This window comes from Dama dama, chromosome 10 (assembly GCF_033118175.1).
Source record: "Dama dama isolate Ldn47 chromosome 10, ASM3311817v1, whole genome shotgun sequence".
NCBI classification, from domain to species: domain Eukaryota; kingdom Metazoa; phylum Chordata; class Mammalia; order Artiodactyla; family Cervidae; genus Dama; species Dama dama.
This window is the reverse complement of record NC_083690.1, coordinates 23,781,957-23,805,743: the sequence shown is the minus strand read 5'-3', so window position 1 is coordinate 23,805,743 and position 23,787 is coordinate 23,781,957. Positions and strand designations below refer to the sequence as shown.

The following is a 23,787-nucleotide window of genomic DNA, read 5'->3' as shown; positions in this document are numbered from 1 at the left end:
ATTGATCTCTGCTGTTATTTGGCAGAATGATTGAGAAGGAGAAAATAAGAAATTAAGTTCAGCAATTCTTGATATTGGTGTTGAGTATGGAAACAAAAGTTACTTCTGAAACTTGTAGGTGTGCTTTTTTTTTTTTTTTAATTTGGCTGCACCAGGTCTTAGTTGTAGCATACAGGATCTTTAATTGTGGCATGCAGGATCTTTTAGTTGTAGCATGTGGGATCCAGTTCCCAAACCAGGGATCAAACCCAGGCCCCTTGCATTGAGAGCCAGAGTCTTAGCCACTGGATCATCAGGGAAGTCCCTATAGGTGTACTTCCACATAGAGTCTACCCCCACTTCCCCTCACTCTAGAAATTCATACTGGGTGTGGCTCACCCTCAGGTCATACTTCTTTAAAAAGAGAAATTATTATTCTACATGCAGGGAGATTGAATGATAGGGCCTGCCAAGTGCCCTATTTTCTGTGGCAGGGAAAGGGGGATGGGTTGGAGCAAAGAAGGACTGGGGTGGACTCAGCTCAGGCACCGGCCAAGGAACTGGTGTCGGTCGTTGGTTTAGTAAAGCAGGCTGTACAGGTCACAGGATGGGTCTAAGATGAGAAAAGTAAAGTCCTAAGTAATGACAGGGATACCAAGAGAAGGCAAATAGGGAGTCTATAGACACTGCATGAAACAACACAGGCTCCAGAGCCCATAATCCAGTTGTTTTAACAGAAGTGCTACAGCCAGGTGGGGAGAGTGTGAGAGTTGGTCGCTAGAGGTAATTCAAGCTCAAAGACAACAGGGATTAATAAGGAGAGAACGTACAATGAAAGCCAAGTAGGGACATGTTAATGTACCAATGGATTCATAGGACTCTGGAGTAGGGCCATGGTCATGATGCTTGGATACTCCTCCATAAATCTAAAAATGTAGCCCTTTAAATTCAACTTCTGATATCAACCAATAATATGTTCAAAAACCTTCCTAAGTCCTACTCTACCGGAGCCAACTTTATAGCCTGATGTTAAAATAGTGTTTTCCCACGAATTCTTTATTAAACTTGTTTCTTGGCTTATGATCTGTCAACAAAGGGGTTGTTGTCTCCTAAAATATGGATCCAGCTTTTTTAAGGCCCACACCTTGGCTGGCCACACCTTTAAGAAAGCTTCCTCTTTTGATGGCTATTTTTCTGCTGAAACAGATCATCAATTCTTTCAGTCTGTGTTCTTGTCATGCCTGAAACATTTATGCCTTACTTAAGCCTTTCATTATAATCAGCTGCCCTTACTTTGCTATTCCCTGCAAGGGCTTTGCCTCAATCACATAAGCATTAGAACAACTGCCCTTTTAGCTGTGGATCAAGTTTTCTTTGGGGTGCCCTATGTAAATGAGAACACTTCAAAATGCTAATTTATAATAAGTCAAAAGTTGACTGACAGAGTAATAATACTACTGCTATGAGTGGACTGTTGAGAGGCCAAAAGAATGGATCAAGAAAGAACACAGCTGGGAAGAAGAGGTGAACTGATCAAAAGCAAGGACAGAAAAGGAAGAAAGAGAAACACAGGCAGCAGTTGCCATCAGAGGTGTGGAGATGGTATTAGGGTAGAACTGAAAGGGGAAAAGACAAATTTCTGTGTTACTGTCATGACAGCTGTGTAACAGAAAACAATATAAGATTTGGAAGTCTCCAGGAAAAACAAATGAATTTGATAGAGCAACTGATAGGATAAAGCACTTTTAAAAACTATGTATGTGAGAAAGGCAAGTATTACAAATAAAAAGGACAAAAAGGAAGGGTAATGGGAAATTTTTCAAGATAAGAAATATAATCACTGTATACCTTTTGACTCTTTGGTGAACAATATCTATTATTGTTCCAGTATTGTACGATTAGTTTACCCTTGAACAACACAGTTTGAACTGCATAGGTCCATTTATACACCAATTTTTTTCGGTAAATATGTACTAGAGTACTACATGACCCATGTATACACAAGGCCAAATCTAAAGTGATACATGGATTCTTGATTGTGTGGTGTCAGCACTGCTAATCCCCATTTGGCTCAAGGTTCAATTACACAAACAGTGACATCACTATAGTAGAAGGGTGGGAGATAGGGAGTATAAGTGAGCTAAACCCTCAACTATTACTTCAGTTCAGTTCAGTTTGGTCGCTCAGTCGTGTCTGACTCTTTGCGACCCCATCAATCACAGCACGCCAGGCCTCCCTGTCCATCACCAACTCCCGGAGTTTACTCAAACTCATGTTCATCGAGTCGGTGATGCCATCCAGCCATCTCATCCTCTGTCATCCCCTTTTCCTCCTGCCCCCAATCCCTCCCAGCATCAGGGTCTTTTCCAATGAGTCAACTCTTTGCATGAGGTGGCCAAATTATTGGAGTTTCAGCTTCAGCATCAGTCCTTCCAATGAACACCCAGGACTGATCTCCTTTAGGATGGACTGGCTGGATCTCCTTGCAGTCCAAGGGACTCTCAAGAGTCTTCTCCAACACCACAGTTCAAAAGCATCAATTCTTCACAGTCCAATTCTCACATCCATACATGACCACTGGAAAAACCATAGCCTTGACTAGACAGACCTTTGTTGGCAAAGTAATGTCTCTGCTTTTTAATATGCTATCTAGGTTGGCCATAACTTTCCTTCCAAGGAGTAAGCATCTTTTAATTTCATGGCTGCAATCACCATCTGCAGTGATTCTGGAGCCCAAAAAAATAAAGTCTGACACTGTTTCCACTGTTTCCCCATCTACTTCCCATGAAGTGATGGGACTAGATGCCATGATCTTAGTTTTCTGAATGTTGAGCTTTAAGTCAACTTTTTCACTCTCCTCTTTCACTTTCATCAAGAGGGTTTTTATTTCCTCTTCACTTTCTGTCATAAGGGTGGTGTCATCTGCATATCTGAGGTTATTGATAGTTCTCCCGGCAATCTTGATTCCAGCTTGTGCTTCTTCCAGCCCAGCGTTTCTCATGATGTACTGTGCATATAAGTTAAATAAGCAGGGTGATGATATATAGCCTTGACGTACTCATTTTCCTATTTGGAACCAGTCTATTGTTCCATGTCCAGCTCTAACTGTTGCTTCCTGACCTGCATACAGTGTGTACATAAATAATACCCAAAGTTGATACATCAAGAAATAGGTAAAGGAACTTATTGTTTGGGAAATAGCTTGAAGAGTTAAAAACAGTTTAAAAACAGTTAAAAACAGTTGCTTCCAGAAAACAGGAAAGGAGGGTGGAACAGAGATTGTTGCTTCTCATCACAGTTCCTCATGTTATCTAACTATTTTTAGTTAGCATAGGACTTAGTGTCAGGAAAAGTTTTACCAAGGACCTGTCCTGTGCTAAGCATTGTTGTTATTTAGTCAGTAAGTTGTGACCAACTCTTTTGTGACTCCATGGACTGTAGCCCACCAGGCTCCTCTGTCCATGGGATTCTCCAAGCAAGAGTACTGGAGTGGGTTGCCATTTCCTTCTCCAGGGTACCTTCCCAACCCAGGGATCAAACCCATGTCTCTTGCATCTCCTGTACTGGCAGGCAGATTCTTTGCCACTAAGCCAAATCACAAACACTTTTCTGGCTTACTGCCAGATACTAAACACTTCACATTTATCAACTCATTCAGTCTCTGCAACAACTTGATGAAGTGGTTAATCTTATTTTGTCCATATAACAGAAAAGGAAATTGAGGCACAGAGGATGAAAACCTTGCCTGAGGTCACACAGTTGAGAGTGGTTACGCTAGAATCTGAGCCCAGGTAACCCAGCTCATAGCCTCTGCACTTTGCCTGCTCCCTAACAAAACCAAGGCATAGATATTATTATCTCAACTTTGGAAATGAGAAAACATGGGGAGAGCAAAAGTCATTTTCTAAGATCACATAGTGTATAGGATCTATATGACCACGGGTTTGATTAACTTTAATACTCACGCTCTGTCTCTCCATGGCATCATGAAACTTTGTGTTTAAAAAGGCGAGACAGTTGTGAACAAGGCAAGAACAGCCATTTTTGTCACTGCTGTGTAATACAGTGCTGGAAGTTCTAGCCAGTGCAGTAAGGTAAGAGAAGAAAAAAGGTGAAGAGAGAGAGGAGAAGAGAAAACAAAAAAGCATACTGATGAAAAGAAAGAGAAAAGGAAGAAATAAAGCGGTCCATATTTACAGAGGACATGATATGCTACATAGAATATTCCAAGGAATCTACAAAATACAACTAGAATAAATGAGTTCAGCAAGGTGATAGGATATAAAATAAATATTCAAAAATCAGTTCTATTTCTACATATTAATAATAAACATATAAAAACCAAAATTAAAAATACAATACCATTTATAATTGCTCCTCTCCGGCCAGGTGATTCTTGATGTGCTGAGACATGAAGAGTAAGGAGTCTATAAAGACTAAAGCAGGAATGATCAAAGTAAAAGAAGTAAAACAGGCTCTGATGTGATGGAATGAGTTTTAAAGTGTTCCAAGAACTAGAAAAAAGTCCAGTGCAGCTGGAGCAAAATGAGTAAGATGGGAGAATGGACTAAGGGAGCTTGGAGAGAGAAGCAGGACCCACGGAACCTTGAGAAGGCATAGTAAGGCATCTTCTCCTTGGGAAATGATTGAGGGGAAACAAAACAATTTGATTTCACTTCAGATTGAATGATCACTCTGGACACTCTGTAGAGACGGCTTTGGAGAGGAGCAAGAATGAAGGCAAGAAAAATGGGTGAAGATCACTGAAGTAAATAATCCAGGAAAGAGATAATGGTGCTGATTCTAGCTAAGACAGTGGCAGGAAAACAGGGAGTTAAGAATGAATTTTGGAGGTAGAGTCAGCAGTACCTCTTGATGGAAGGAACAGGGAAGGGATCAAAGACAACTCCCAGGTCTTTGACTTAAGCAACTGGAAAAACAATTATGCTATTTGCTAAGATGATGAAAAACATGGGAGAAATGAGTAAGCAGAGGAGCGGAGTTAAGAAATCAAGTTTTCAGTGTGGGACATAATAAGACTGAAATTCCTAGGGGACAATCAAGTGAGCATGCCAAGTAGACTCTCTGGATCCAAAAGAGAGCTGGGATAGAGGTTGAAAGGGGACACCTTCAGCATATAGACGGGTGGTTCTTAACTCTGGCTGCTCAATAAACTACCTAAAGGGCTTTTTAAATGTGCTACTGCCCAGACACTACCACCAAACCAACTAAATCAGAAGCTCTGGAGGTAGAAACCAGGCATCAGACCCTCTAAGGAACACTTAGATTTAGAGATTTAGAGGAAGGACAAAGGACCAGCAAAAGAAGATTGAGAAGTGGCCAGTGATATAGGAAGATGCCCAGGAGCTTTGGTTCATGGAAGCTGAGTCAGGTATATTTCAAAAAGGAGATAAAACATTGCTATACCGGGATGTTATGATAATTCAATGAGCAATACAAGCAAAGCACTTTGTAAATTTTTAATTGATAAACACTGGGCTTCCGAGGTGGTGCTAGTGGTAAAGAACTCGCCTGCCAATGCTGGAGACAAAAGTGATGTGGATTTGATCCCTGAGTTGGGAAGATCCCCTGGAGGAGAGCATGACAACCCATTTCAGTATTCTTGCCTGAAGAATCCCCATGGACAGAGGAGCCTGGTGGGCTACAGACCATAGGGTTGCAAAGAGTCAGACACAACTAAAGTGACTTAGCATAGCACAAACAAACACTAGATGAGGTATTAGCATCATCTAAGGAGAAAAATTACTCTCTTCCTGGTACAATAGTCCTACCTGGACCACAGAGGAAGGATACTTCCAACAAACCTGGACCTTAGATAAATGCTGGCAAGGATTTATCAATTAAAAGGATTTATCTTAGATAAATCCTGGCACTTCTTACACTTATGAGAAATAATAAAAAATCCTATGGCTGTGAGGATTAAACAAATTTATACCCATTATCCTTAGCTCAATGCTTAGCATTTCATCATCAGAGTAATAATAATTACTATTATTATTTACTCTAACAATACAAAATTACTTCTAATAATAATAAGCATTTATTTCGTTACTTATTATTATTATTAATGCAAACATAGTGCTTTCTATTTGCTAGGCAAAGTTCTAAATGCTTTACATATACTTACTCTGTTAGCACTCCAAAAGGTTAGCTATTGATTTGTTGTTGCTGTTGTTAACTCCAGATTATTTGTTAATTCAAAATGATTTGGTTTCCCGAGTGGGCACTAGGGCCTTTGGCATTCCAAAGCCATTGCCCTGATGTGCAGGTTAATAATGGCCTCGTGAGGCTTCTCTGGACATGGCAGAGAAGATGGGATCTGTCCTGAGGGAAGTCTACGGGCCTCCAGTGCCATGAGTCAATTCCTAGGACCACCTGAGGGACAGCAGGACTGTTCTATAGGAGAGCTGTGTTCCACAGCGATGTGTGAATTCCTTCATGGAGGCTATGTCATAGGCAAGTCCAGAGCTATATTTGAAGGCATCCGGGCATAGAGACAATTTCATCTCGGTTCTTCCACTCAACTACCGATCACTCATAGACATCAGGTGCTTAAGCCTCACCTTGGCTTTGGGAAGCAGAGATGGTTATCCCCATTCTACAAGAGAGGAGACAGAGGCTTAGGCTAAAAACTTGTGCAAATTCACACAGCGAGTTAGGATCAGAGTCAGGACTCAAACTGAATACCCTAAATCCACATTCAGACCTTCTTTTCTACCATGCTTATCTGTCTTGTTGTTTTTTTTTAACCAAATTTTAAGGAGTTAGAGCTATGGCCAAACTAAAAGAAACCAATGACAAAGATCCCCGAAGAGATCACATTCTACACTAAGGGGAAAAAATGGGTAAGGAATATGAACAGGTAATTTGCAGAAGAGAAACACAAATGCTAAAAAAAAAAAAAAGAGGCAAATGAAATATAAATTTTTTAAAATATATGTATATTATTTTACACTCATCAGATTCATTTTAAAATGTAAAAGTCAGAAAACAATAAGCACTAGAAAGGATAATAGGTACAACCCTTAGACATTGCTGTTGGGAGCTATAAACTGGTGCATAGAATCTAGAGAACAAAGCAAGGTATCTAGACAACTTAAAAACTCGTAACTCCATGATTCTACTTCTAGATATTATCCATAGAGAAACCTCTCATTTGTGCACAAGGAGACACGTATAAGGATATTTCCTATTGGTAGCATGAGAAAAAATAAACTATTTAAATGTCTATTTATCAGGGAATGGATAAATAAGATTGTGTATTCATTCCATAGAACACTGTCTAGAAGTTAAAATGAATAAACTAGATCAATGTATATCATCATGAATCAATCTCAAATATACATACTTGACTGAAAATGGCAAATTAGTAGAATGATACATGAAGTACAATATCACTGAAAGAACTGATTTTTAGAAGCAGAGGTTCTAGGGTTAGTGCAGAATAAAGAGGGAATATATTTGGAAGCAGAGCAATCTTTGGTTAAAACTCTTCAACAAATCACTTCCGAAGTCTCTCCATTTCTTTCTGATACCATCTTTATTTCTGTCTTCCTTTTTTCCCTTCCAGTTTCTCTCTTTCTCCTAAAACCCCCTAATCTAATTTCCATGAATCAGTTTCAGAGAAACTGTAAATTCTCTGATATCATAAGTAAAGCTCTGTATTTCTAAGTATTATTCCTGGGGAATGGGTCCATTGTTTCCATCAGATTATCAGAAAGGTCAGTGTCCCATTAAGATTAAAAATTCAGAGCAAAAATTTTTTTCAAAGAAACATGTAGTTCTGATACTGTTTCCTTGGTCTATCATGCCCTGGGAGTAAGAGTTATTTCTCGTCAGAAGAAAAAAATCATAGAGAGAGAAAATGTAAAGTGATTTGTTCTGACCCTGTTTCCACTAGCCCCTTGCCCTGGGAGAAAATGCCCCGCCTTTGGAAACATAAACTTCTCCATCCTCCCCAGGCCTCCCATCCATCATTACAGGCAGGCACTGGGCAGCAGCAGCTGGCCTCCTTCACTGCCACTCACAACCCTTTCCATCAGACGTCTAGCTCTGGCCAGTTTGTTGACAATTATGATGATTTTTTTCCAACCCAGCCAAACAGCCTCTGCAACATCAGAGCTTTCCAGACCTGGGGAAACTACGAGAGATCAGGAAAGCCTAACTTGCTTTGTAGAGGACGCCCCAGCAGAGGGCCCAGACCCAGGTCCAGACATGGCTACACGGGCTCCCCAGGGCTCCTCTGTAACCTGGAGCTCTGGGCCCCACAGTTCTCTTCTCTAAACTCAAACGTTGTCTGGAGAGACCAGTGGGATGGGGACATTTAATACATATACCTGGGGTGAGCCGAGGGTCAGCCAGGTGGCTCTGCTGAGCTTGGCTGGCTTGCTCATGGGGATGTCAACTGGCTATCAGCTATCTGGCTTAGCCTCTGCCAGGTGCCTGGGCTCTGCTTTGCTCCAAACATCTCTCATTCCCTAGCACTCTAGCCTGGGCACGCTCTTATGGTAAATAGAAAAGTACAACACAGCAAGAACTGAGCCTACACTAAGCCTCTGCTTGCATCATATCCAATAATACCCCTTTGGCCAAAGCAAGTCACAGGGCCATGCCCAGAGTTGAGGACAGGGCTTGTTACCCTGCCCACAGTGAGCAGGCTCTGCAAGCCAGGGGTCAGGCTCTGCCTTTTATCAGGGATGTCTTTTCAATCCTTTGAACAAACAAGAGACTACTTTTCACCTATCTGATTTAGTGAAGGAAAAAAAATTTTTTTTATAACACTGTGTGTTCCAGGCACCATTTAAATGAAGACAGGGAGTGTTAAGAAGGGATGCAATGGGGCTTCTGTGGTGGCTCAATTGGTAAAGAGTCTGCCTGCCAACGCAGGAGATACAGGTTCAGTCCCTGATCCGGGAGGACCCCATGTGCCACAGAGCAAGTAAGCCCGTGTGCTACAACTACTGAGCCTGTGCTCTAGAGCCTGGGAGCCGAAAATACAGAGACCACATGCTCCAGAATGAAGACTGCATGCTCCTGAATGAAAGTCACGTGCTTCTTTTTTTTTTTTTTTAATTAGTTGGAGGCTAATTACTTTACAATGTTGTAGTGGTTTTTGCCATACATTGACATGAATCAGCCATGGATTTACATGTGTTCCCCATCCCGATCCCCCCTCCCAAGCCACATGCTTCTGAATGAAGACTAGCGAAGCCTGAGTGCCCTCGAGCCTGTATTCCATAACAAAAGAAGCCACCACTATAAGCAGCCCACAGATTGCAACCAGAGAGTAGCCCCTGCTCACCACAACTAGAGAAAAGCCTGCCAAGCCAGGAAGACCAGGCACAGCCAAAAATAAATAAATAAAATTATTTTTGAAGAAGAAGGGATGTGAAGAAGATGAGCAACGAGCCTCACTGAAATCTTGGGTAAGAGTCATACTGGGAGAGGGAACAGCAAAGCAAAGATGGGTTCCCGAGGGAGGGCTGGAGCCAGGGGAGAGTACAGGATTTGAAGGCAGAGAGATGAAACAGGGAGCAGGCTGTGTAGGGCCACTACAAGGAGTTTCTTGTAAACTCTTGCACCTTTCTAACCTTTTAAAAACAAATGCGTGTTCCTTTCAAAACCATAATTTTAAAGAAATACAGACAGCAAAAACAAATAACAATACTGAGCTGCTCTCCAAGATTCCAATATTAGCGGACTCTATGTGCATTTTATCCTAATTCCTGGCTGCCACATCCTTGAGCTTCCTGGAGCCTGCAGATTATTATCATTGTTGAGCACAGGCTGCCCTCTGCTGTTCACTTTTGGATGTGCACCCACGAGTATCCCCTAAAGCAACAAAGTCATTGTCCCAGAAGGCAGATAAACCACTGTCAGAATGCCATCTTCCTTGCCTTCAAGTTTGAAGTCTCAGGAAGCCCTTGAAATACAGAATACAAGAACAGGTCTCCCAAAGCTTTGCACATTCATTTTCCATCACTTTTGAAAGGACTCAGTTACTTGTCAACTTGCTCATTTGGTCCTCCACAAACCCGTGCAGGGCAAGCAGTGGGGTCTTGGTAGCCCATTTTGCAGGTGAGAGTACTGAGGCTTCAGGAGGCTGTAAAACTGGCACTCAGTCCCATTAGCCAGTGCATAGGAAACCAGGGTGAGAGTCACAATCCTCCAAGCCCACTCTAGCACAGCTGAAGGGCAGCAAAGGGGAGATGATTTGTTCACAGTCTCAAATATGAAACAAAAAATAAAAATCCTTTTTTCAGGATAAAAAGTTGTGACTTGTCATCATACCAACCAAACCTCCTTCTCATGGTCTCTTTCTGCCTTGCTCTGAGTCCCATCACTGGCCCATAGTGAGTCTCTGGTTTCTGATATGAAGGTTTTGCAGCTTTTGACAGAAGGATGGAGAGGCAGGAGAAGGCCGTGACCCTGTGCTGTGGCCCACATCACTCTGTACCTCTTAAGGAGCATTTCCTAACTTTAATCTCTGTTTCATTCCAGAGCATCTCCTATTTCTCTATCCATCTTCCCCACCCAGGAAGTAGCAAAAGCTTCTAAGACCCATGCCCTCAGGGTAGAGTTACAGAGATATAAAGAGAAAGAAAAGCATGGGTGCTCACTTTCTTAGTTTTAAAAATAGGCTTTTGAAACACAGCAGAGAAAATCATTTGAGAGAAAGGGTTTCTGTTTCTCCAAACCCTAGGTTTGGGGTGTCAGTTATGAAGGCCCTGAAGAACCCAGGCATCAGACTTAGGTCACAGACCACAAAATTAAAGGGTGAAAGGTTATGTTTTCCTGCCCTGGAAAAAGAGGACAATTCTCAGGAACAGTGAGGGAAAGAAGGTAGTTGAAGCCTGACAGTCTGGAAACTTTAGCCAAGGAGAAACAAGCTAGGAGACACTTCGCAGAAGGGTTTTTTGGAAGTCGTGTGCTGTGTGGAGTGTCACATAAAACTCTCCATCGCTTCCCGACAAAATCTCCAGTAGGATCTGCACTGCCTACTAATGCTTAGGGAAGTGTGACTTACTTTTCAGGGGATGTGAAAAAAACAAGTGCTGCGTTAACTATACCTTAAGGTGAAAACTGAAGTGATACACAAGGAGAAGCCAATATACCAACTGCTGTAACATCCTTGGCCTTGGAAAGTTCAAACCTGAGAGAATGAAATCTCCTTATCAAAGCCATCATTAAGACATAATTTGAAAAACATGCTAAAGGCTATTCTAGAAATACAAAATATTGTATGTACACACTGGAGACAGAAACTAGCTCTACCTGGGAAACTGAAGAACATTTCACATTTCAAGGTGAAAGGATAGCTTGACAGATGGAGAAGTAAAGAGAAAATCGTTTTGTTAGAACTAACAGAACAGTCTCAAAATAGTCATGTTTTTCTTGACTGGGTAACGAAGTAAACGAGGGCAGAATCTTAGGAAAACTGATTGGATTAAATAAATGAATAGGCAATGAGTTAGAGTGCTAAAAAATCAAATACAGATGAAAAAGCATGAACTACACTGTAATCTTAAGATTTGATTTAAAGAAGAAAGTACTAAACTAAGCAAAGAGGTTTATGTTAATGATGACAAAAGTACAACTCACATGAAGATCTAACCATCATAAATGTTTATATACCAAATAGCATGTCTTCAAAGTGCTTATAGCAAAAACAGCAGAAACTATAAGAATTAGACAAAAACACAGTGTAAATGTTCATTCAATTCTCTCAGCCCATGACAGATCAAGCAGATAAGACATTCATAAGGATACAGAAGTTGCAAGCAATACAGCTGATGAAGTTGAGCTTACTAATACAGGCAAAAACATGAATATGATATTCAGTCAAAAACTACTTGTTGAGCACCTACTATGTGCTTAGCACTACTCTAGGTGTTCAAGGTACAGAAGTGAATAAAACAGAAATAAATCCCTGTGCTTGGGGACTTACATTACAGTGCAGAAACAAAGACATATGATCACTGGGCTAAGGTGACGGCAGCCAGGTTTTTCTACCATAAAGTTAATACTTTTCCTTTTTAAAACAATAAATTTCCTTTTGGGAGATACTCCAAGATGATATAACTAGCCTGTTTCTCATCATGCATGTATTTACCAGTTTTAACATTCATTGATGACTCTTACCTAAAAAAATTATTGCTCTGGTTATTGCTAAATGGTGATTTTCTAGTTTCCTCATGGCTTCTATTAATATATTTACTAATTGGAATTCTACTGTAAGCAAAATGTTCCCCTCCTCACCATTTATTTATTTATCCATATAGTAACATCTATATGGACTCATGGATTCTTACTTTATTCATCATCCAATACTATCGTCATTTATTTTGTTGTTCAAACTGTCCCAGATTTGGTCAGTGGGAGACTCTTAAAACTGACTCCTGAGTCCTTTTCCCCTGTCCTCATCTGAGCACTTCCCTTGCTTGCTAGTATAAGATATTCCAAGTTCATACTGTACCTTCCCTACCCTTGCCTTGGAGTCAGACATTTCTCCAAGACATCTTGACTCTTTTTATTGGAGAATGGGATTTAGATACCAAGATATGAGTATTAGGTGTAATTATCACTGGGTTGTCACTGCTACAAGACCATCTCAGACATTAGATAGAAAAGAAAGACATGTATACATATACATAATACTATTTACATAAATAATACATTAATAAATCTATTTCTGTATTTTTCTACCCATATTTAAAACCATGAATTCACGTGGATATGTCCAGTTCCAATCCAACACCACTGGATTTATTCAAGCCTTTCCTTTTCCCACATTTCCACCAGCCCCCCGCCATTTTTCTGGCAGTGAGAAGCTTGTCTCTCATTTTTCACAATGTATTTCCTTTGGGATACACATAAAACAGTTTCAGAATTGTTATTTTTAAAAAACACACACAAATTGAACAGTTCAGTTTCTAAAACATAAAGACTATTGGGTAGGTCTTTTTTATGTAAAAAAAAAAAGAGAGAGAGGGAGAGAGAAAGAGGAGAGAAAACTAGAGCCCAAAATATGCACTGAAGAAGGATGCCACAGGTATAAAAACAGATCTTTTCAACAAATCAGCAAGAAATCCCAAGTTCACAGATTAGAATCGCTCATTCCTTCTCCAGCTGGATGAGAACCTCACATGTGATGCTAATTTAGCTGAATGTAAGTCTGAGTTCAAAACTGCTTTGCCTCACAAATTTGAAATCATTGGTTAAATTGCTTTGCAGGGACTTTTAGATTTATCCTCCATATTAACTTTTGTCTCATAATTTCTTTTCTTTCCTTTTTGTTGCCCATTTGTACTGCATGTTGGGACAAACCATCACAGATTTGTTTTCAGTGGTGTCTTTTCAACGGTTTAGCCTATCTTGAGGGATTTTTTTAATGTCAGTGTGCTTGTTTCAAGATCTTCAGTGCTTCTTTTTCATATCATCCTATAAAATGTTTTGTGAATGCTATTTCTTGTCCAATAACTCTTAAAATATGAATTATCTGTATTTTAAAGTCTTTCTATCCCATATTTTCTATTTTCCTATTTCTTATGTGTTAGTTTTTCCAGTTTACTCAATTTGTTACATACTTTTTAATAACATTATTTCCCAAATATTTTTTGTGATTCCTGAAGGTGTGCTTAGCTTTCAGTTGACAAAAAGAATAGCCTAGGAGCTCCAAGAAATTTAAAAAATGTAAAACCAGTTACCCATATAAGAAAAAATGATCATAATATCAGACTTCTTAACAACACTGAATATCAGAAGACAGAGAAGCAATGTCTATGAAGTTTTGAGAGAAAATTACGTGGAGTCCAGACTTCTAGCTCTAGTCCAACCCATGAAGAAAACTAATGCCATAAAAGAGCCTCAAACCCATGAAAGAGAAAATTAACCCCTAAAAAATATGATAGTTGGAGAGGCAAAAGAAAATGTTAAATTCTATAATTAATAGTTTCAGAAATATTCAATAAGAAATCACATTAAAAACACATTAAAACCACATTAAAGGGCTTCCCTGGTGGCTCAGTGGTAAAGAATTCACTTGCCAATGCAGGAGACATGGCTTCAATCCCTAAGTCGGGAAAATTCCACATGCCGTGGAGCAACTAAGCCTGTGAGCCACAGCTATTGACCCAGTGTTCTAGAGCCCAGGACCCACAACTACTGAAGTCTGTAGGCCTCTGCAAAAAGAGAAGCCACTGCAATGAGAAGCCCAAGCACCACAACTAGAGAGCAGTCCCCAGTTGCAACAACTAGAGAAAAATACGCACAGCAATGAAGACCCAGCACAGCCAAAAATAAATAAAAATTATTTTTTAAAATCATATTTAAAACTCCTGTTAAGAAAATAATTATTAAGACTATTTAAACTTTAAATAATTAAAAATTAGAAATTTATAAAATATATTCACTATAATTTGACAATATATAGACAGCACAAAATCACGGAGCTAAAAGTCTGAATTTATGATTGAACTAAGAGACTCCCAGAATGAACATAAAAGAACAAAAAGATTAAAAGTCTTCTGTAAATAAAGTTCAGAGGAGTAGGGAATAAATACAGAATTTCTGCCATTTGTCTGTCAGTAGCTCAGAAAAAGGGAACACAGAAAATGGATGGGGATAAAATAATAAAAGAAATAATAAGGGAAAACTTTCCCCACAGTAAGGAAATGTAAACCTATGAGTAGCCAAACTATGCATAAAATGTTATAAAGTTATTTTTCAGACATTCAAGGATTCAGAAAATAGACTCTCATTCTTTTAAAAACAAAAAAAAAAGCCCTCATTTTTTCCAAAAAAAGAGGAAAACATAGTGTCTAAGATACAATGGCTCTAACCTAGTAACACATAAAGGGAGACCCCTAGACATTTGTGTAGCAGGTTGCAAAACAACTAGTTTAAATTCAAGGTGGAAATCAGAGGGCTCTGGGGGAGCTGGAGATGTCTTTGTAAAAAAAGACCATACTCAGCAGAGAGTGGAGTTGGACATCTGTTAGAAATATCATTATGCTTAGGGAAATTGTAACGACAAGCTTCTTGAGCTACAGAGAGAAAAAAAAAAAAGAAAGGCAATTAGAAATTCCAGAACCACTTTCTCCCAAAGAAAGCTATATAAGGAAGTTAGGTTCTAAAGCCAACCTAAGTGTGAAGTGATTTTTGAGCAATTGATGGATTCAAAGAAAAGATAATCCAATTTATTTTGATACCATGGAACACTTACCTTCAAGCATACATGTTTAGCAACAAAGATCATATTTTCCTTTCGACAGGTCCAATCATAGTACTTAGCTCTGGAATGAAAGATATTTACATTATCATATTTATAATATCATAATAATGTATGTATTTATTCATTTTCAATTTCTGTGCTAAATCTATTAGCAAAATGTAAATATTATGAAAGTGGCAATGCACAGAAGTTGGGAGGCAGAGGAAAGCAAAAAATGTAGGAGTACTAATTTCTACATCCTTGATAGTATCAGAAGATATTATCTGAAGATAGATATTGGAACAATAAATTAAAGTTTATATATCATATTCACTTTAGAGGAATAATAGCTAGAAATATAAATAATAAAGTAGCTAGTTAAATTTGGAGGTGGGGACTTTTAAGTAAGATTTTTTTTTTTTTGGCCTGTTGACAAAGATTTATTCTCTTTATTCCTTTGTCTAAAGAAATTTTCCATAGGTTTGACAGTATCATCACTGGTTTAACAAAGATACTATGGCATTTGTTTTTTAACCTGGAAGTATTTTACTTTTTTAGTTTTTATTTTATATTGGACTATATAGTTGATTTATTAACACAGTGTTGTGTTAGTTTCAGGTGTATAGAAAAGTGATTCAGTTACACATCTACAGATATCTTATCTTTTCCAGTTCTTTTCCCATTTAGGCTATTACAGAATATTGAACAGAGTTCCCTGTAGGTCCTTGCTGGTTATCTATTAAAATACAGTAGTATATACGTCAGCCCCAGACTCCCAATCTGTCCTTCTCTGCAACCGTTCCCCTTTCATAACCATAAATTTGTTTTGTCTGTGAGTCTGTTTCTGTTTCATAAATACAATCATTTGTATCATTTTTTAAAGTACCACATATAAGCCATATCATATATTTGTCTTTCTCTTGTCTGATTTACTTCACTTAGTATGATCATCTCCAGATTCACTCATATTGCTGCAAATGGCATTATTTCATTCTTTTTAATGGCTGGGTAGTATTCCATTGTATATATGTAAGTAAGACTATCCCTTAACTTTCAAAATAGAGCTTCAATAAATACTGTCTGTATATAACAAATAAAAACAGTAAAAGTATAAAAAATTATTTGCTATGAAAGTAACAAGCATAATGATTCAAAAGAGAAATGGTTCAAAAGTAGATCATGCTGAGGAATGGAGTCAGGGGTCTGGAAAAGTCTTGCTTTTCATGTTATGCCTCCTTTCTATATTGCTTAGCTTTTTCCCCCCACATTTGTGCTCTAATTTAGTGATGATTTTTTAATGTGTTAAAATATTAGGGCAACCACTGAAGAATAGAATAGGATCTATAACTTCTAAAAACCCCATATGGAAAAAAATGAACCAAAGAAAATCAATGCAATAATATACAGCAGAATAGGGGAGGGAGACAAAGAACAAAGAAGAATTGTAAACAGAAAATATGAAGTATGATGGAGAAAAAAGATACAAAACTTGAAAGGCAAATGGATCAGAAGGTAAATCTATTATATTAAATGAGAGAAACATATTAATTTAAAAAATAAATTGACAAAAGCTTTGGCTATGTTATATATAGCAATAAAATTAAAATCATGAATTCAGGGAGGACCTTAAGAGAAAAAGAATTGAGAAGAAGATAGAACAGAGAGTTGTATATTCTTAGGACCACAAAAATGAGGTGAGCCCAAACCACAGCTGAGTCTAGCCAGGTTCAGCCAGGGGTCCCGCTGTGACTGAATGGGGCCAAGGCTATGTCTGACTACCCAGAGAGTGTTATGGGCTGAATTGTGTCCCCCTCCCACCACCAAATCATATGTTCAAGCCCTAAGGCCTAATACTTCAGAATGTGACTGTATTTCAAGATAGGGTGTTTTAAGAGGTGATTAAGTTTAAAATGAGGTCATAAGGGTGTGTCTTGATCCAGTATGACTGGTGTTCTACTAAGAATAGGGATTAAGAGACAGATAACACACGAAAGATCATGTGAAGACAGGGAAAAAAACGGGTATCTACAGTCAAGGAGACAGGTCCAGAAGGAAACCAATCCTATGGACACCTTGATCTCAGACTTCTAGGCTCCAGAACCATGAGCAAATAAACCTCTGTTGTTCAGGGCACCCAGGGTGTGGTAGTTATGGCAGTCCTGGCAAACTAAAACAGAGGGTCTCCTTTTCTTGATAATGATATTATAATTAGAAAAGTCACATGCCAATGACATGGACAGAATAAGCAGTAATTACCAGTAGAACAGCATATGGTCTAGACAGTTACACTTTAGCAGAAGGTCTGGTGAGTGGTTTGGGAGGTTTATGAGCAATTAGCAAAGGATTAAGAGAGAGAGATGGGCTTGGGATATAAACTCAAGGAAGCTGGCCTGAAGCTATGAGTTCCAGACATTTTTAGCTACTGCAGCCCTATTCTTTCACTGACATGGTCAGAACTAAGGTAGAAAATGTTGGCAAATCCATGTCGCCTAATCCTTTTATCTGGTGACCACCGATTAGTAGAAGGAAACCCCCACTAACAATAAGCAGGCTCATTCTCCTGATGGCTTTGTGAACTAGTTTACTAGCGGTTAGATAGTCATCTGCCTTATCTGCTTTTTGTATCCTTCCCTGTTACCAAGAAAGTTTGGGCCTAATTAAAGAAATGAGAATATACAGCAGGCAGTCAACAAAGTACATCAATAATCTCCAATTAAAAGACAAAGACACAAAGTAAGGATAGGGAAATAGATCAGTGGAACAGAATAAAAGCAAGAAGACTCACACCTACTCAATCCACTTATTTTAAACAAAGGTGTCAAGTCAATGCAATGAAGAGAAGAATTTTTAACAAATGATGCTGAATAATTAGGAAAAAAATAAAAAGAACTTCCTCCCTCTGTCTGCTTTATACACAAACATGAATTTTAAATGAACCATAGACTGAAATTCAAAAGGCTCAAAGTCCTACTTTTTTAAAGAGTGAAACACTTGAACAGAAACATCATAATTCAATAAACACTGGGAAAAGTGTTCAACATCATTATTCATCAGGGAAATGCAAAAGACGGAGACTTTATTTCTATGTCCTGCTACCCAACTATGGGCTGTGCATTCCTAAAAATAAAAATAACTCCCTTAAAAAGATGTGGGAGATGAAACGGATGGAAAAATCAACACTCTCATTCTTCTTTTTTAAAATATTTATTTGGCTGCCCTGGGTCTTAACTGCAGCACGCAGGATCTTGATCTTCACTGAGGCATGCAGGACTCTTAGTTGCAGCATGCAGGCTCTAGTTCCCTGACCAGGGATCGAACCAGGCCCCCTGCATTGGGAGCACAGAGTCTCAGCCGCTGGACTGCCAGGGGAGTCCCCAGCACTCTCATTCTTCATTAGGAATGTAATTGGCACAGTTTTCGGGAGAGCAACTCAGCAGAATTTAACATCATTTTATGCAATCATCTTCGACCCAGTGATATCAGTTATAGGTTTAATCCAAAGAGAACTCACCTCTGTGCACAAAGATGCCTAGACAAAAGTATTCACTGCAGATTTGTTTGGAGTGAAAATCTAGAAACTCTCTAAAATATTAGCCCTTAAATATGGGAAAAGGTTAAGTTATAGTGCATCCATTATTCATATAAGAGATGCAATTGTTAAAATGACAGAGTAGATGCCTACTTACTGACGTGGAGAGACCTGCAAGGTATATAGACCTACTGCCAAGCAAAAAGAAAGAATTCACCGAACAGTGTAAATGGCCCTATTTACATTATTAAAGACTAAACTCCTGGAGATAGTGAAGGACAGAGAAGCCTGGCATGCTGCAGTTCATGGGGCCACAAAAAGCGACTGAATAACAACAATGTCTTTAAAGACACACAAACAAAAGCGGAAGTAAACTTCTGGAAGGATGCACATAGGAATGTGGCAATGTCCACCTCTGTGCACACAGGGAGCAAGGATACCTTTCATCACTTTTTACTGTTATTTGTTTATAACTAGGATGAATTTACTTATTACCAATGTAATTATTTATAAAATAATACAATAAAAACTGCTTCTTAAAGTACTGAATATTAATTATTAACGGAACTAACACAAGTTTATGTGCCACACTCTCTGCTAAAGAGCCTTACATACCTTTTTTCATGTAATCTCACAAAACAAGCACTGGTACTCATTTTTTTAACTTTTTCTTTCATAGTGGAGTAAGGCCAATTATCACTATTATGATAGTCTCAGGTGGACAGCAAAGGCACTCAGCCATATGTATACATGTATCCATTCTCCCTCAAACTCCCCTCTCATCCAGGCTGCCACATAACACTGAGCAGAGTTCAACACTGGTACTCATTTTTATTACATGAGAAAGCTGAAGCTTAGAAAGTTTGTTGGCAATACAACGGCCCCTTAAAATCATCTGAGGAGTGATTCTGAAAAAGAAACTCTGATGACTGGACCTCATGTCAGATCTACAGAATCAGAATGTCCAAGCATCTGTATTTTGTAGTTAAAGCTCCCGACAGTGATTCTAATGTGCACACAGGGTTGAGAACCAATGAGTGACATTGATTCTCAGTCTGAGGTCATATTGCTTGCAATTGGAAGAGCAAAGGTTGGGATTCACTGACACTTGATATGCAAAAAATGATAGAGATAGAGATAAAGAGATGGCAGAGATGTAGGCAAAGATATACATACTGAATTTTTTTTCCAGCTATTGAGGAAGAGCATCTCAAGCATAAAATGGTCCATGCACTAATTCTTCTTCTTCCTTCTCCAGAACCCATCCTCTGAATCTGGCTTCTGCAGTGGTCCCTGAAACTCCTGTGGGATGATGTTTCAAATAGTTAACAACCAGACACTACAGGCACCGACCAATCAGAATGGACCCCGAACTCAGCAATGGGGTGGGAGCCAGGTTTTCAGCCTTTGATCAGTGGATCCTAGAGAGCTGAGGCGGTCCCAGAGAAAACAGCAGTGGGATGCCACTTAGCAAGCTCAAGACAGCAGCTGTTTACTAACCAACATGGAAATAGTTCAATATTTTAACAACTAATACAGTAGTAGCACCAGTGTCTGTCTGTACCTAGACTAAGGTCTGAGGGTTTGGGGAGGTGGGGATGGGAGGGGGGTGGGGGGTGAGTATTTTTAAAGGTTGTTCTACGATGGTCTGCCTATCAGGCAACTATTTTATGTCTCTACCCAAAGACTGCTTATTGAGTGTCGGGAGGGAAAGTAAGAGGCTGGCACACAATCTGTGATCCACACAGAGCTGCCCCACCAGCTGCTGTGTGCCTAGCAGCCCCCGCTCCCGGCCCGATTCATTCCTAGCTCCTAGGGGGCTGTCACTCTGCTGGTTATTGCTATGTTTCCATCCTGAAGTGGCAGCTCCAGTTGTGTTTCCCAGATAATTTCAAAGATGCTAATTGCCACCTGCTGATTTCCTATAAACACTGTACTTTACACATGTGATTAATCAGAGAGCTGTGGACTGTTCTGAGGAAACGTGTGTATGTGTGTGTGCATGAGTTTCATTACTGTGGCGGATTTAAATCATAGGCAATGTTTGCTCACAAAGCTGCATTAGCAAAACGACAGGGAAAACAAAATTACAAAATACCATAAACTGCAAGTTCATAGACTATATAAACAACTACTCCAATCAGCCAACGATGCACTGACTAAATTCTAGAACCAAGCCTGAGGAAGGTAGCCTCTCTAAAGGAGACTTTGACTCACAGATGCTTATGTTTCTAAAAGAAACCAAACCTGAAAACATTTTCAAAGGTTTCAGAGAAAGTACATTCTCTTTAGATTCAAGATTGGCCTTGTGTCAAATCCTAGCTCTTTCAGTGACTACCTGTAATATTCACGCAGATCACCTGGATCTTCAAACCTCCATTTCCTCATCTGTAAAACGGACATTATAATTTCTAAGTTACCTGAGACAACATGTATCAGGCTTAATTGCATATGTTAGTCAGAATTGTATGGATTGTGACAAATTTAATTCAAAGTGGCCTCAGCAAAACAAGAAATGTATTGGATCAAATTATTAAAAAAAGCCAGGCCTCTGGCTTCAGGTCTAAGAGCCCAAATGATGCCTATGGAATGCTTTGACACCCTCTCCACTTTCTGGCCCTGCCTTCCTCTGCCAGACCTCATTCTCAAGTAGACTTTACTTATGGCAAGCTAGTAGACTAGCCAACAGCCCCACACATATGTTTTATCCTCTCAGCAACCACAGAGAACTGGTATAGATTATATTTCACTTGGGAAATGACCCACTAGCCCATTCTCAGATCACACAGTTGGGTATGGAAGTATCTACTCACACAGAACCTAGTCAAACCCCAGAGATATGCACAAAATCAGTCACATATACGATAACATAGCTGGACTTCTGACCCCAAAACCAAAAGAGAAGTTTGTAGGGCACCCAGCCTCATAAGTTGGACCATAAAGAAGGCTGCATACCAAAGAATTGATGCTTTCAAACAGTGGTGCTAGAGAAGACTCTTGAGAGTCCCCTGGATAGCAAGGAGATCAAACCAGTCAATCCTAAAGGAAATCAACTCTGAATATTCATTGGAAGGACTGATGCTGAAGCTGAAGCTCCAATACTTTGGCCACCTGATGTGAGGAGGTGAATCATTGGAAAAGACCTTGATGCTAGGAAAGACTCAGGGCAGGAGGAGAAGGGGTGACAAAGGATGAGATGGTTGAATAGCATAACCAACTCAATGGACATGGATCTGAGTAAACTCCAGGAAATGGACAGGAAACCCTGGCGTGCTGCAGTCCATGGGGTCTCAAAGGGTCAGATATGACAGCGACTGAACAACAACATAAGAGGGAAAAATCAGTATTCCATCATCAGAATCTGAACCTCAGATTGATACTCAACCTTCCGTATAAGCAGATGTGCTGAGTGACAAGACAGAGAAGTTTGCTCAACTCAGAAATGCTGGTCAGCCTTCTCTGCACATGCTCACATGGGATGAGATGATTTCAGTCCTAGGCCAACAGTGGAAAGGTGGGTAGTTCACAGATTCAAACCCAGGCCCATTTGGCCAAGGTAGTCATTTGCCATTTTCTGTTTTCAAGCATCTCTGAAAGTTTACTGCATTTCCCACAAAAAACTCTCATAGTATTCCAGCCAGTGGTCCTGGTCTCCACCTAGTCACTTTGTCCCTTTATCTAGCCCCATCCCCACAACTGGGGAAAGATGGGGTCCTCTACCCCTTCATTTCTATTGTCCCTCCTCCTCAACATCCCCCCTGATGTGAACAGGGTCTTCAGGATGTAGTAATGTATCAAATTTATCCTGTGATAGTTGGTCAATATTAGCCACAGGATTTCATGGTCTTTAGGTATCCTGCTCTAAAAAAATAAAATAAAAATATGAGAAATCAGGGCAAATGGGTATTATCAGGACAAATTAAAACGAGTAGGTACACAAGAAGTCTAGAGCTCTTGTTAAGTAAGAATGGAGGGATGCCAAGATAAAGGGGACTTCTCGGTATCTATGAAAGTAAAAACTTAGCCTGGTTGAAAAATAATACACATAAAACAGAAATGTTGGTAGCAGCCTCTGGATTCTGACACCCTTCCTGACCAGCTATGAGGAACATTAAAGTCCTCTCTATAATGAGTTGAGTTTATTTGCCTTTCTGGTCACTTGGTTAAAGTACCAGAGTTAGCTACAGCATAAAGTGACATGCTCCTTAGCACAGCTTCTGATTCAGACCACCTAAATCTGAACCCAAGATCCTCCACTCCACAGCTAGAATGCCTAAGGCACATTACTTAACTTCTCTGTGCCTCCATTTCCTTATTAGGAATAATAGCATCTGCCTCCCAGTGTTGGCATGAGAAAGAAATTAACTAACATCTATACAGTAACTAATTCAAACTAAACCTGGCTCATCATAAAACTGAATACACTTAGCTGTTCTGCAAGCAGCAACCTAGTCTCCCTTCCTTCAGGAAACTAAGCTCCTTGTCTGCATGAATTTGGTTGATTGGGTAATACCTCAAGACAGTGTCAGGTCTCAGAGAGACCTATGGACTCAGAGAGGCAAAGCTGAGGTACCATAGGGATGTGGCTTGCACGCAAGGAGCTTTGACTTCCTTACAAATTGCTACTTGCTTTTGTGCACTTGATTTTATGATTGGCAGGGATTTTTCTTCTGTTTGACAGTGCTGGAGTAAGCTCATCCGTTGGTTTACTCTGAAAAGGGGGAATGGTCGGCAGCATACTTTTCTCGCCCTTAGGCTGAAAAGACTTGGCACAGTAAATTACAAGAGGTGAGCTAAGCTGGTCACAGGAGGGCATAAACGGACATCAGACTTTGCTAACAACTAGGAAGCAGCATCACAAAGCAGTAGCAGGTGTTACTGAAACTCGAAAGGCAAAGGCTATAAAACCCGGAAGGGTTGTTATCCAGGCATAGAGATGAGGGTGGAGACTACTCAATGGGCTGGCACAAGCCAACTTTGCCTGAGGCTTGTCTGCAGCTCTTGGAGCTCGAGGTAGCTTGTCAAGGTCATCTTTGCATTCTGGTAC

At 39.7% G+C, this 23,787-nt stretch overlaps 1 long non-coding RNA gene across 2 annotated transcripts in view; it reads right to left on the bottom strand.

The window, feature by feature from the left end:
- The window catches only part of LOC133063552 (uncharacterized), a 108,677-nt gene that overhangs the window by 72,960 nt on the left and 11,930 nt on the right, over positions 1-23,787 (bottom strand). For both annotated transcript variants that reach the window (XR_009694436.1, XR_009694435.1), the window contains exons 2-3: positions 19,917-20,042; positions 15,224-15,293 (exon numbers count right to left, since the gene is read on the bottom strand). This is a non-coding gene — a long non-coding RNA (uncharacterized LOC133063552). The remainder of the gene's footprint in view (positions 1-15,223; positions 15,294-19,916; positions 20,043-23,787) is intronic.